At 37.6% G+C, this 14095-nt stretch overlaps 1 protein-coding gene and 1 pseudogene across 2 annotated transcripts in view; one reads left to right on the forward strand and one right to left on the reverse strand.

Moving 5' to 3' along the window:
- Positions 1 to 14095, forward strand: part of LOC101719498 (olfactory receptor 5P1) — a 104043-nt gene that overhangs the window by 32048 nt on the left and 57900 nt on the right. The window lies entirely within an intron of this gene.
- On the reverse strand, positions 10770 to 11563 carry LOC101719146 (transcription initiation factor TFIID subunit 9-like; annotated as a pseudogene).

Genomic DNA, 14095 nt, shown 5'->3' on the forward strand with positions numbered 1-14095 from the left:
CAACTTTTGGAGAAATTGCACCTTAATGATATTTTGTTTTCCAATCCATGAATATGGTATCTCTTTCTCCATTTAATTAGGTCTTTAATTTGTCTTTCAAATTTTTAGCAAAGAGGTTTTATGTAGATGTTCATAAAATTTCTGTAAAATATTTATGGTATATGGCATATTTTAAACACAATTTTTTCTGACTTAATAATTGCTAGAATATAAACTTATATTACTTTTTATATGATATGCATTTATCTTATTTGACTAAATTAGATACAGTATTTATTGTTGACTTTTTAGAATTTCCTTCATGAACAGCTACTGTAAATGGAGAGTTCTACTTCAACTTGTTTCATCTTTATTTTTTAAATATTATTTTTAATTACATCTTTAAATACCTGGTAAATCCAATGTTGAATAAAGTGGTGAGAGTGAATCTGTTTATCTTTTCCCCTTAGAAGAAAGTCATTCAATATTTTGTTTTATTTTTTATTTTTTGGTATCGGGGATTGAATTCAGGACCTTGTGCTTGTGAGGCAGGCAGCTGCACCACTGAGCTAAATCCTCAGCCCCATTCAATATTTTATCATTAAAAATGAGGTTGGTGCCTTTTATCAGATTTAAAAAAATAATCTTTCTTCATTTCCTGTCCTCTTTTGGATTATTCCCATTCTTTGAATTATATTCTAATTTTTCCTTTGTGTGTGTGTGTGTGTGTGTGTGTGTGTACCTGGGATTGAACTTGGGACCTTGGGCTTGCAAGGCAGGCAGCAGAACCACTGAGCTAAATCCCCAGCCCTTTCCATTGGTATTTTGGCATCAATTTTCCATTACTTTTTAAATGACTGATCTTAGGATTACAATACATATAACTAAATTTTCACATTTTCCCTATAGTTAATAGTGTAGTAATTTACACAAAGCATGAAGATACTGGGTCTCTATATGTTTATTTTCCTTATTTTATCTTTAAGTCATAGTTGTTTGATGTGTTTGTAGGTTGAAATAAAGATACCAGAGGGAATATAATAATTTTTGGTAATTTGTATGTACTTTAAACGATTAAAAGGAATATTATCTATGCTTATATTAAAGCAGGCACTTAGCATTATAGATTTATCCATTTCTGCAAGTAGGAGATTTCTATTCTTCTCCCATTGTCTATCTTTCTGGTTGCACAATAGAAGTCACCTCTGCAACAACAATAACCCAATTCTGGAATAAGTGAGAAGACCTGAAATAGCCTTCCACCTGAAAGTTAAGGGAATAGTGTGTATGCACTGAATTCCAGCCTCCATTATTTGCGATTGACTCAGGGACTTCAGGTGCTTCTATATCTGGAAAGTTCTTGACTGTGGACTGAGTTGCTAATAGTTTTCCAGATGATCTTAGGCTTCAGAGAAGGCATGTAATATAGAAGTAAAGACTTTAGTGGATAGTAGTGGAAGCAGAAAGGTGACAGTGTGAGTTAGAATCACCCAGCACAAGTTGTTTACACTCCTCAGTCTCAGTTCTCTCATGTGAAAAATGAGGGCTATAAAAGCACCTACCTCAAAAAATTGTGAGGATTACACATATGTAAAATGTTTAGCATAGTTATTGGTATAAAATGAGGTTAGGATGAGTATAGATTCTAATTATTTTAGAGATAATAAACCCTCTCCCTCAAAAATGAGGCTATAGGGGTTTAAATAGATTAGGATCAGCAAGAGAATTAGGGTAACATTTAATATTTGGATTGAGGATTCCTATGTTCCACCACAATCTGCTACACTATAAGGCACTAGTGGAGGGCCAGTTCTCTGACACTGCTTCTCATCTGGAATTAATTCAAACTTCTCTTTAATTTGTATTCATGCAATTTTTAAGGCATTTATTTTCTTACTTTTGCTCTGATAATTAATGTACATATTACAGATTTTGGTATCTAAAATCCAACTTTAATGGAAGCTACACTTCATATTCCCCAAGGTTCTTAACGGCACAGTTGCAGACAAGATACTTACCAACAAACACATTGTGTTAGTTACTTTTCTTGTTGCTGAGACAAAATGCCCAACAGCCAAAGTTAAAGGATGAAAGGTTTATTTAGCTCATAGCTTGTAAAGGTCTCATAGTTGGCTGGCTCCAAGGCAGACTGTCGTGGCAGAGGGGCATCACAGAGGAGAAACAGTTCATGGCAGGTAGAAGGCAGGGAGGCAACAAAGTAGTGAAGTATTGAGAAAACAAGCAACACCAGCTCTCTTTCTGTCCCTTATATCCAGGTTATACAGCCTTAGTTGGGGTAGGACTCATACACAGTGTGGGCCTTCCCATTAGCCACACTCAGAGCTATGCCAAACTGATCAGTGGGCTAATTTAGTAATCACACATCCTTAATCCTAGCATCACACACTCTAGATCCAGCCACCTCTGAAAAATCCCAATCTATGACTGCATGAGGCCTTAGGAGGACATCTAGACCCAAGCCATAACACATGTATTGAATGATTAAAGTTAAGGTTAGCATTTTATATTTATGTTACTATTTATTAATCAGACATGTGAAACTTAGAGGAAATGTTTATCTCTAAGAAATTTTGTTATGTCATGCTCTCTAGTATTTACTAAACAAAGGTTATACATGAACATCTAGACATAAACAAAAGAATAAAAGGACCACATGAGAATTGACAGAGTCTTGAAAGTTTAGTTGGTATGTTTTTAGTTGGTATGTTTTGTGTGAGTTGAACTGCTCAATATCCACTACTGAAAATAATTATGCTCCGTGATGTTTTTGAATTCACATTTGAATCTTCACTGTCTTCAGAGATTTATCCAGAAAGGAGAATAAAAATAAAAAATAATTGTGTAACTACTATGTCTCCGATTTGTCACTGAAAGATGAATGAACTATTTCTGGAAGTAAAATTTTGGCCTTTGGTAATGAATCTGACTCATTTTCATTTACCATTTGAGAAAAAATTATTCTTTGAAGGTGATCTGTATTCTCAAACCATAGTGAGGAAACAGGGCAGGTGGAATCAAGCAGTTAGCTAGGAACAATTTTGTCTGATTTGATGTCCTTCCACCATCAGTTTCAGGTGAATATACAGCCATAATCCGAATTACCAGGAGTCTTCATTTCTTTACACACAAGACAGAAATTCATACAGTCTTTCAGCACTACCCAAACTTGGCACTCAGATAAAATGCTAGCTTTGGGGTGTTTTGAGAATTTATTGATATTCAAGTTGGAGATTACAAGTGTAAAAATGTAAAATCTTTGTTCAAAGATTTAGTTTGTTCAGATTCAATACAAGCTTGAGAAAGAGCTTGGTTTACAGCCTCAGGAAAGTTTGAGTTGCAGGTCGACTTGACTGCTAACTCCTTTCTTTTTTTTTTGTATATCCTTTTATACTAACTATACTAACTCCTTTCATTGATCTTTCGTAGTTTTTAGTATATACTTACTCAACTACATACTTTCAATGTATAATTCTGAACGAATGCACTGTTTAGGTTTTCATACTGGATCATAGGCAGAATGCAAGGACCCTGAATGATGTTGTTTGAGAAATGGTTAGCTACTCTGTGTGTTAAGTATGGGGTTTTCAGAAATTATGAAACATCTTCAGATTCCAAAAAATAGGGGCTACTAGTCTTTGCAGTTTTCTAGGTTTTTTGGGTACTTATTTGTGCCATTGCATTATTTTTCTTCTGCTGATTTCTTTTTTTAAAAAAATTCTTTTATTGGTACATTTTAGGTATACAATACTTTTACATTTATCATTGGGTGCTTGTACCTGTACATGATGTATCTTGGTTCTTACTTTTTCCCCATTCCCTGTGCTCCCTTTACCCTCCACCCTTCCCTATTTACATACTTCATTTCTGTTTTTTTTCTTTTTTCATAATTTTTCCTTTCCATTCTTTCCTTTCCCCATCTCCTCCCACCACACCTACCCCTCTGGACCTTTTCCTATTTCAAAGTATCAATGATTAGTTATTAATCCTTTTAGTCCTTATTACACTCTCAGTTTCTCACACTAGAGAAACTATTCAGTATTTACACGTGTGTCTTATTTATTTCACTTAAGAGTATGGCCTCAATATGGATCCATTTAGCTATAAATGACTCTAATTTCTAGTTCTTTATGGCTGAGTAGTATTCCATTTTATAAAAAACAACACATCTTCTTTATCCAGTTTCCAGTTGATGGGCACTTGGGCTGTTTCCAAGCTTTAGCTGTTACAAACTGTGCCACAATAAACATGGGTACACATATATCTCTGTGGTATGATTCTTTTAATTCTTTTGGGAAAATACCCAGCAGGGAAATAGCTGGGTCAAATGGGACTTCCAGCCCTAGTTCTTTGAGGTATCTCCACACTGATTTCCACAGTGGTTGCACCAGTCTGCACTCCCGCCAACAATCGAGAAGGGTTCCTTTCTCTCCACACCCCCGCCAGCATTTGTTATTGGTTTCTTTCTTGATAGCAGCCACTCTTTCTAGAGTGAGGTAGAATCTCAGTGTTGTTTTCATCTGCATCTCTTGAATGACAAGTGATGTCGAGCATTTTTTAAAATGTTTATTTGTTGCTTTTACTTCTTTGTCTGAGAAATGTCTGTTCATTTCAGATGCCCATTTTTGAATTGGGTCTTTGAATTTGGGGGGGATCTGATTTTTTTCAGTTCTTTATATATTCTAGATAGTAGCCCTTTGTCTGAGTTACAGCTGCTAAAATATTTTTCCCACATTGTAAGTTGTCATTAGCTCTGTTGGTGGTTTCTCTTGCAGTGCAGAAGCTTTTTAATAAGATGAGATCCCAGTTGTTCATTCTTTATGCTAGTTCCCATGCTACTGAGGTTTTGTTCATAAAGTCTTTTCCTATGCCAGTATCTTCAAGAGTTCTACCTAACTTGTCTTCCAGCAAGTTTAGTGTTTTTGGCTTAATATTTAGATCTTTAATCCACTTAGATCTTAGTTTAGTGCATGGTGATAGATATGAGTTTAGTTTTAATCTCTGACAGGTTGAAATACAGTTTTTCCAACACCATTTATTAAATAGGCTTTCTTTCCTCCAATGAGGGTGGTTGGCTCCTTTGTCAAAGATGAGGTGGCTGAGTATGTCTGAAGTTGTTTCTGCATCTTCTAATCTATTCCACTGATTTTCGGGTCTGTTTCTTTGCCAGTACCATGCTGTTTTAATCACAGTAGCTTTGTAGCATAGCTTCAAGTTGGGGATTGTGATACCCCCCCAGCCATGTCTCTGTTGCCTAGAATTGCTTTTGCTATTCTAGGTCTCTTCTGGTTCCAAATGAATTTTTGGATTGTTTTATCTAGCTTTGTGAAGTATATTGTTGGAATTTCATTTGGCATTGCATTAAATCTATATAGCAGTTTTGGAAGTATGGTCATTTTCACTATATTGATTCTTCCTACCCAGGAACAAGGAATGTCTTTCCATTTTCTTATATCCTCCTCAATCTCCTTTTCCAGGGTGCTGTAGTTTTCAGCATAGAGGTCTTTTGCTTCCTTTGTTAGATTGATTCCTAGATATTTCATTTTTTTGGATGCTATTGTAAAAGGAATTGTTTCCCTAATTTCTCTCTCAATGAGTCTGCTATTTGTGTATAAGGCTATTGTTTTTTGAGTGTTGACCTTGTATCCAGCTACTCTACTCAATCTGTCAATTAAGTCCAGAAGTCTTTTGGTAGAGTTTTTTGGGTCTTCTATGTAAAGTATCATATCATCAGCAAATAATGAGAGTTTAACTTCTTCCTTTCCTACCTTTATTCCTTTTATTTCTTTCTCTTTTCTAATTGCTGTGGCTAATGTTTCCAGAACTATATTGAACAGGAGCAGTGATAGTGGGCATCCTTATCTTGTTCCTGACTTTAGTGTGAAAGTTTTCAGTTTTTGACCATTTAGTATGATGTTGGCTGTTGGTTTTTCATAGATAGCCTTAATCAGGTTGATTTAAAGACCTTCTATGCCAATTTTTTGTAGGGTTTTTTTTTTTTTATCATGAATGGGTGTTCTATTTTGTTGAATGCCTTTTCTGCTTCTATTGAGATGATCATGTGGTTTTTGTACTTGACTCTGTTAATACAGTGTATTACATTTATTGATTTATGAATGCTGAACCATCCTTGCATCCCTGGGATAAATCCGACTTGGTCAGGGTTTATGATCTTCTTGATGACCCTCTGTATTCTGTTTGCCAGTATCTTGTTGAGGATTTTTGCATCTATGTTCATTAGGCAGATTGGCCTGTAGTTTTCTTTTTGGGTTGAGTCTTTCCCTGGTTTTGGAATCAAAGACACACTTGCTTCCAGGAATGAGTTTGGAAGCCTTGCTTCCCTTTCAATTTCCTTGAGTTTAAAGAGGAATGGCATTAGTTATTCTTTAAATGTCTCGGGCCAGGGATTTAGCTCAGTGGTTTCGCCACCTGCTGTGCAAGCACAAGGACTGGAGTTCAATCCCCGGTACCCCCCCCCCCAAATGTCTTGTAGAATTCAGCAGTGAAGCCATCAGGACCTGGGCTTTTTTTTTGACCAGTCTTATATACAATTATAAACCTAGAAATCATAAAAGGGATATTATAATTCAATTTGGCCAAATATATTTGCATGCACTCTAATTTTATAAATTGTCTTATATGTTTGTCTGTTGTCTTTTTGTCTGTTTGTACAGTTGAGCTCAATTTTTTTTCTCTCTTTTCCTTTTCACCTTTTGAAAAAATTTTTTTTTCCTTAAAAGATATTTACCTATTATTGGATTGGCTTACAGATAAATGTTATTAAATTAAAAGCATGCCCTTCTTCCCCCAGGTTGCTAACTGATCAAAGTGCCATCGAGATTTGTTTGTCAAAGTACATAGAGACCGTGGGTACTCCCTTTGGTGAATAAAGAAGTGGCCGCCTAGAAAATAATTATTCTGGTCTTAATTCACTAAAGGGACCCCCTAGTAATTTTCATAATCTTAGGAGACACACCGCAATAAATATTATCTATGTTATTATAAATTGATTACACTGGTTATCATTGAAGTTTAAGTTCTAAATATGTTATCATAAAATGTTTATATTGGTTAAGTTCTGACAATGTTATTGTGAAACGTCTACATTGGTCATCTTCAAAAGCTTAATTTCTGTGGCATAAACAAGAGAGTGTTATTAGAAAGATGCTTTTGGTACCAAACTACATTGAAGAACATAAGGTTTTATGTAATTGTGATATTTATTACTGTTCCTTTTCTGGTGTACAAAATGTATTTATGCCCTTTAATTGTATGGGTCTTCTAACATTGTTTATGGTAAGAACCTTTTGATTAAGATATTTGCCTTTCTCTTATGCTCCAGCACCTATGTGAATAAGCACACTTGTAGGCTGATTTATTTTCCTTAGATGACATCCTATAAGAAGATAGCTACTTAGGGATCCAACCACAAGAACAATCATAATTAGCAGTAATAACAGTTTAACTGTATTTTTATTCCAAAATGCTTAATATCCAGGTAAAATTATAATAGTTCAGTTCACTACTCCTCTTACAATGCTAATGTTATTGATCTTCTCTTCTGGGTGTTCAACAACCAAAATTTAGAGACCAAAACTGAAGAGGTATCTAGACTAAGAAGGCAGCCAATATTTTGGCCCTGGCCCTCCCAAGGTCAACAACAATAGCAAAAAGATCCAGGTCATGAGGGAACCATCTCCAAGACCCTGCATTTTTGGTGAGTCACCCAACCTGCTGAGCAAGGAGGTTGCTGAACACCATAACAGTAAAGATACAATAACAAGTGTGCCAAAGGAATGTCACCTGGAGGAAAAAATCTCCCATGATTTTGCAGAAGGCAACATGGTCAAGCAAGGCCCTGACATATCCTGATGGCTGACACTGACAGAGGAGCTAAGAGGCTCTATGCATGGTTCCAAGACAGTGCCTGTGGAGACTTAATTGACCTTGTTAGGTAGCAAGAGGTTGATTTTATTTAATATAGGTCTCACCATAACTTGGTCTTAAACACCCAGTAGAAAAGTATAACTAAAGACTATAGTTTGTTCAACAAAAGTTTTGTTTTTTAGCCCAATGTTTAAAAAAATTGTTAGATTTTTTAATCCTTTTACAGCCTCAATTAGAGAAATTATATTTATTATAGACAGCTAAGCCAGTCAAACACACTATAGGTCCTCAAAATATATAGGGACAAGCCATTGTTGGTTGTGCTTGCTTTTCCTAAAAACACCTTCACATAAAACAAAAAGAAAGGGAGATATGTCGGGAGCAATGCTACATAATTTTAGGGAAAAATCATTTGGTTAACTTAGTTCTCCTGCCTACAGCCCAGCTATGGAATTCCAAGACATAACTCCAGTTTGGTCTCTGGTCACAACTGAGACCTCAATGATCCAGTGATGCTGTGATTCTCCAGGACAAGAAACATCCTGTGAGCTGAAAACATCCTGGGAGGAACAAACATCTACTCAGTTCCTCATTGTTCTTGGATTGTTACATCTTGTTTACGCGGATGTACTGAACTCTCTGCAAGTCATTTGTTACGTTTGTTTCTCCCAATGTACTCTGAGTACTGAATAAAAGGTGCGGTAAGCTGGGGGTTTTCGTCTTTGCTGCCCAGAGCAGCACTGATCAGACCCAAAGCTCAGCTTCTTCTCAGTTTCATTTTTCTATCTTTCCTGTAATTCGCCTTGTGCTGCCATGGCTCGCAGGAGACTAGGATTTACTGCAGAGGTTCTAGTAACATCCCCTTTCCCTGTTCCCTACACTTCTGTGTTTTCCATTTTATTGGAATACAGGTTCTCGAAGTAGGTATTGATGATCCTCTGGATTTTCATTGGATCTGTGTGACTTCACCTTTTTCATTCTTAATTGCATGTATTTGCTCCTTTTATTCCCTTTTTTTGATAAGATTGGCTAAGGGTTTATCGATTTTATTTTTTCTTTCAAAAAAATCTCTTTGATTTATTGATTTTTTGTATTGCTCTCTTAGTCTCCATTGCATTGATTTCTGCTCTGATCTTTATAATTTCCTTTCTAGTATGAGCTTTGGATTTGTTATACTCTTCTTTTTCTAGCACTTGAGGTTCTGCATTAGGTTATTTATCTGAGTTTTCTCTGTTTTCCTTATATGGGCATTCACTGCTATGAATTTCCCATGTAGAACTGCTTTCATTGTGTCCCATAGATTCCTGTATGTTGTAGTGGCATTTTCATTTACTTGTAGAAATCGTTTAATTTCTTCTGTGACCCATTGGTTGTTCAAGAGGGTGTTATTCAGTTTCCATGTGTTTGTGGGGGTTTTGTGGTTTCTTATGTTATTGATCTCCAATTTTATTGCACTATGGTCTGATAAAATACAGGGGGTAACTTCAATTCTTTTACATTTACTTAGACATGTCCTATGAGCTAGAATGTGGTCTGTTCTGGAGAATGACCCATGTGCTGCTGAAAAGAATGTGTATTCCTATTTTGTGGGGCAGAACACTCTGTAACTATCTAAATCCATTTGTTCAATAGCTTGGTTCAGTTCTAGAATTTCATTGTTTTTTGTCTAGATGATCTGTCTATTTGTGATAGTGGGGTATTGAGGTCCCCCACTACAATTGTCTTAGTGTTTATTTGGTTTTTCATGTCCATTAATATTTGTTTTGTATAGTTGGGGGCATTCGTATTTGGTGCATATATATTTAGGATTGTCATGTCTTCCTCTTGGATTGTTCTCTTCACAAAGATGTAGTGATCATCTTTGTCTCTCTTAATTAGTTTTGGTTTGAAATCTACTTTGTCTGCAAATAAGATTGCTACCCCTGATGTTTTTCTGGGTTCCTGTGAAGTGGAGAACTGTTTTCCATCCTTTTACTTTCAGTCTATGAGTTTCTTTTTGAGTTAGGTGTGTTTCTTGTATACAACATATTGTTGGATTTTGCTTCTTAATCCATTCTGCCAGTCTATTTCTTTTGATTGGTGAATTGAGGCCCTTAACATTGATGGTTATAATTGATATTGAGTCATCCTTGTCATGATGTTTTACTTCTGTTGGCTCTTTTATTTATTTTTTTCCCCCTTTCCCTTTAGTGTCTTACCTTGCCTGGTGGTTTCCCTCTGTTGGGCCTCATGGAATTGTGACCTTCATTGTCTTTTTCTAGTATATTATTTAGAATTTATTGTAGTGCTAGTTTGGTGTTCATGAAATTTCTCAGGTCCAAGGAGACTTTAGACATGTCTTTTTGGTGTCCCTTGAAGTGAATGACAGCAGCTTACTCAGGAAAAAGACTGACTCTAGTAGTTATAAAATTTCTTGCTTGTGCTCTGTAGATAATTCCTTATTAGTTAGCTAGCCTCTTTCTTTTGAGATTGTTACAAGAACATGTTGCACCAAGAAGGCGTATTTGAAGTCTGTGTAAATATTTAGTTTTGGCCTTTTCCTAATATTAATGCCTGAGTGAGGGCTATGACCTCTGCTCCCTGGCAGAAGGAGTTTGACCTCAATGATCTGTTGTGATCTGACAACTGCATAACCTATCTTTGATGTCCTTTTTTTTTAAAAACTGGTGAATGAGAACTTTATTTTTTACACATAAAGGCTGATGAAAAACCATTAGTTTCCTATTAAAGAAAACCCAACATTTCAATTAAAGAGAATAGTGTCTAAATTTACTCATTAAATACTATTTATGTTTTCTAAAGCAGAACTTGAAAACATCCAGCATGCTTAATCTCAGTACAAAGGATTCAAGACCAAGCATACATGGTACATGCATCGAGGCAGATTATAAATTATCCTAGTCATCATCATCATTATCATCATCATCATCTTCATGCTTTCTTTTCAATACATTTGATGACTTACTGGAAGTATTTTGTGATGATACCATATTAGTGGTAATAAGAATATTCTTGGACCCAGTTAATGATGGATTAATTAGAGCACTCTGGACTGCTGAAGTTGCAGGAATGGAGGCTTTTACAGAAGGGGCCTGGAGGAAGGCCTCTGCACCATGAGCCTCTGCCCAGTGAGAGACATTGGAGGTCCTACTTTGGCTGAAACAGACATGGCCTGTGGGGTTGGTGTGCCTAGTGTGGGGGTACTTGGTCTGCTAGTAACTGAACCAACACTCAACCCTGGAACCATTATACGTCCCTTAGAAGTAGATGCCTTTTTTTCATAAAGATGTGAGCCTATAGTTTGGAGCTGTTATGCAGTATCAATCAGGTGGCAATCTAGGACCTGTATATGGCTTGATCAGTGGCAAAGAGGTTTGGTTTCTTTGTCTTGAATATGTAATAAAAAATATCTTGGGGGAGGAGAGGTAAAAGACTGGTCATCTTGACACTGGAATAGCAGTTGCACATCATCTGCATTGACAGTGGCTTTCTTGGCATGACCTGAAAAAATCTTAGCATCACCTAGAATTGTGGTTACATATTGGAAGACAAACTCCAGCATCTGATTTATACCTCTTGGCTCATATTCTGTAATCCTCATATCCTACAGGATTTGGGCCATCATCATCTGTGCATCTTTTGTCATGCTCTTGGGAGCAGCCATTTTGCCAGACTCCATGGTATCAGCTGATCAGACTTCTAGAGCTACATCACCCACATCAATGTACTTCAGTCCTGGTCTAAATGCGAGTTCTTGGCCTAGCGTGGGTTTTCCAGCTCCTAGTGTACCAGTGATCAGGATGTTCCAGAGCACAATAGTCAGTGAGGCCATTCCCTGGGTGCATCAGCTTGCTCTCCTTGCACACTGCCCTTTGATGTCCTTTTTGAACAAAACTACTTCCACTGGTGAACCATACCTACTCAGAGTCTTGGAGGATCAGGTCACTGATGTCCTTCCTGCTTACATAGGTCTCAGCAATCACTTGTTCACAAGAGTGCCTAATCTCTAAGCCTGTAGGCATTGGTCAGGCAGGATTGAGTGGTGCAAATCTTTATGGTAAGATCAGAGGTGTCTACAAGCATGGCCTGGTACTTAGTAAGTCATTTCCATGTCAACCACAAGAAACCTCTTGTGTCAAGAATATCTTTGAACCGATGAGGAGTCAGGACTTCTAGTTTTTCCCCCAAAGTTAGTTTCTTTTGTTAGCATAGCTGTAGCTACTATTTCCCTCTCAGATATTCTTTATACTATGCTGCAATATTCACCACTTGGCTAATTAGGTCAGAAAGGCCTGGAGTATCCCCAGTAGGTAAAATATGTTTTGGTCTTTACCAGAATTGGAGAATTGTCCCAAATTTTGTTAGTAAATCTCTTTTTGGTTAGGGAGTAGGGTCCCATGGAACAATTAAAAATTCATGGTTGACCATCTGATCTTCAAATTGACATGTCAGGGAAAGTGTAAAGAAGTTCCAACTAGGGGTCCCCTCAACCCAATTATGACTATTGATCTACAGGAGGGCTTTCCAGAGATGGAAGCTAAAACACAGTAATTGAATTTTCTTACCCATGACATCCAGGGTCATCCAGGTTCCCTCACAAGAGATGTAGATGTCCATGGACAGAGGCATTGCAGATTGCCCAGGTCTCATCAGTTCTCTTTATCAGAGTGGGAAATAAGGGTTTTGGCTGGCCTAGCCTCTCTCTGAAAGTGGGGAAAATCAATCCTCAGGCACATCAGCCACCTGACACAGTGTAGGGCCCAGGTGATGAGTTTGTACAGTCACATGCCCAGTGTTCAGTTTCCTTGAATTTAAGGCTGGAACTGTTTCCTTGATTAACCCTGAGATTTCCCATGTATGATTTGGGTGTAAAGCATTGCCACTTGAGACAGCCACAATTTTGTCTGTTTTCTTTTCTGGGCCATTCTTCTTTCATCCTTATCTAGATGTTGACTGTTGAACACAAAAAAGGCCATGCCAGAATTTGGGCCATAGGGGTCTAGAGGCCCATCTGCAATTCTACCAGGATCTTCTGAAAACTGGCCTAACTGTTCTTTGCATTGCTGGGTATCTCTCACTGGAAAAGGACTCAAGTAATCCCCTCTACTCTTGGCACTTCTCTTAGGTGCAATATGAGCCGTGAGTCAGAAAAGTAAGAAACTCCATTCTGAGTGTGATGTTCTGAGGGGCTTAACGCTGTCTGAGCAGCATGAGCAGGGTGCTCGGAAATACTGGGTCTCTCTGGTGAGCTAGTCTCTGATGGAGTTCCTGTATCACTTCAAGAGGACGAGACTGATTTACTGGTCTGAGGATTATAAGGAGGAGGTCAAGAAGACCACCTAGTGCAGTTGTTTTCATTAAACAGGTGGGAGAGACCCACATCTCTCTGAGAGACAGGTGGACATCTCAGGACAGGATCATCAACAACATCAATTTCTTCTTCCTTGGAGACCTCTTTAAGTTCTATGGTTCTTGGGCCTTTCCAGAGATAAAAAACGTAAAAGCCTGAACATAAGAGATTTCACACTACTTTCTTTTCCTTTTTTAAAAAAGATCAAACTGAAGAATAGTACTGTAGATTGCCATTCTGTACCCATCTCTCACCATCTCCTAGTTCATACTAGGATCAAACAGTATTGCAATAGAAGATAAGTTTTTAATGACAAGGGTAGGGTGTCACAGTTCACAACCATGGCATGGCACAAAGGATGAAAGATTACTCAGAGTCAATGTCCAATTCATACTCCAACAGGGCCCAGAGGAGCTGCCATTAACTGAGACCCTCAGTGTGAGAGAGTCTGATAAGGACAGGCCTAAACTGAAGCCTCTGTGGCTTCAGGAAATAAGGATAACAGAAAAGTGAAAGGCATCTGGGCAGGAACTCATGTAGGGGACAGGGGAAGAACAGGGAAGGTCAGGATGGTCTGTTGAATAATCTGACCTTGGGGCCAATCTAAATGATATGGGGAGGACAAATGCCAGAGCATTCATTCCTTAAGGCAACATATTTGATCATACTTGGACTTGTGGCCCTGTAGGCTATCTTTTAATTTCTAACCATACATTCTAGGAGGTTTTGGGTGTGCAGCTCCAAAAGTTCCTTACTTCTGCATATTGATCTCATAGATACCTCTGGCAAAAGTTCCCACAGTGGAGTCCCCAGAACTCTAAATAGCTACCTGCATGAGGCAGAAGGCCAGGAGAGAGACAG

Source organism: Heterocephalus glaber, unplaced genomic scaffold (assembly GCF_053883595.1).
Source record: "Heterocephalus glaber isolate CG9 unplaced genomic scaffold, H.glaber_assembly_v1.0 deba00001428, whole genome shotgun sequence".
NCBI lineage: Eukaryota > Metazoa > Chordata > Mammalia > Rodentia > Bathyergidae > Heterocephalus > Heterocephalus glaber.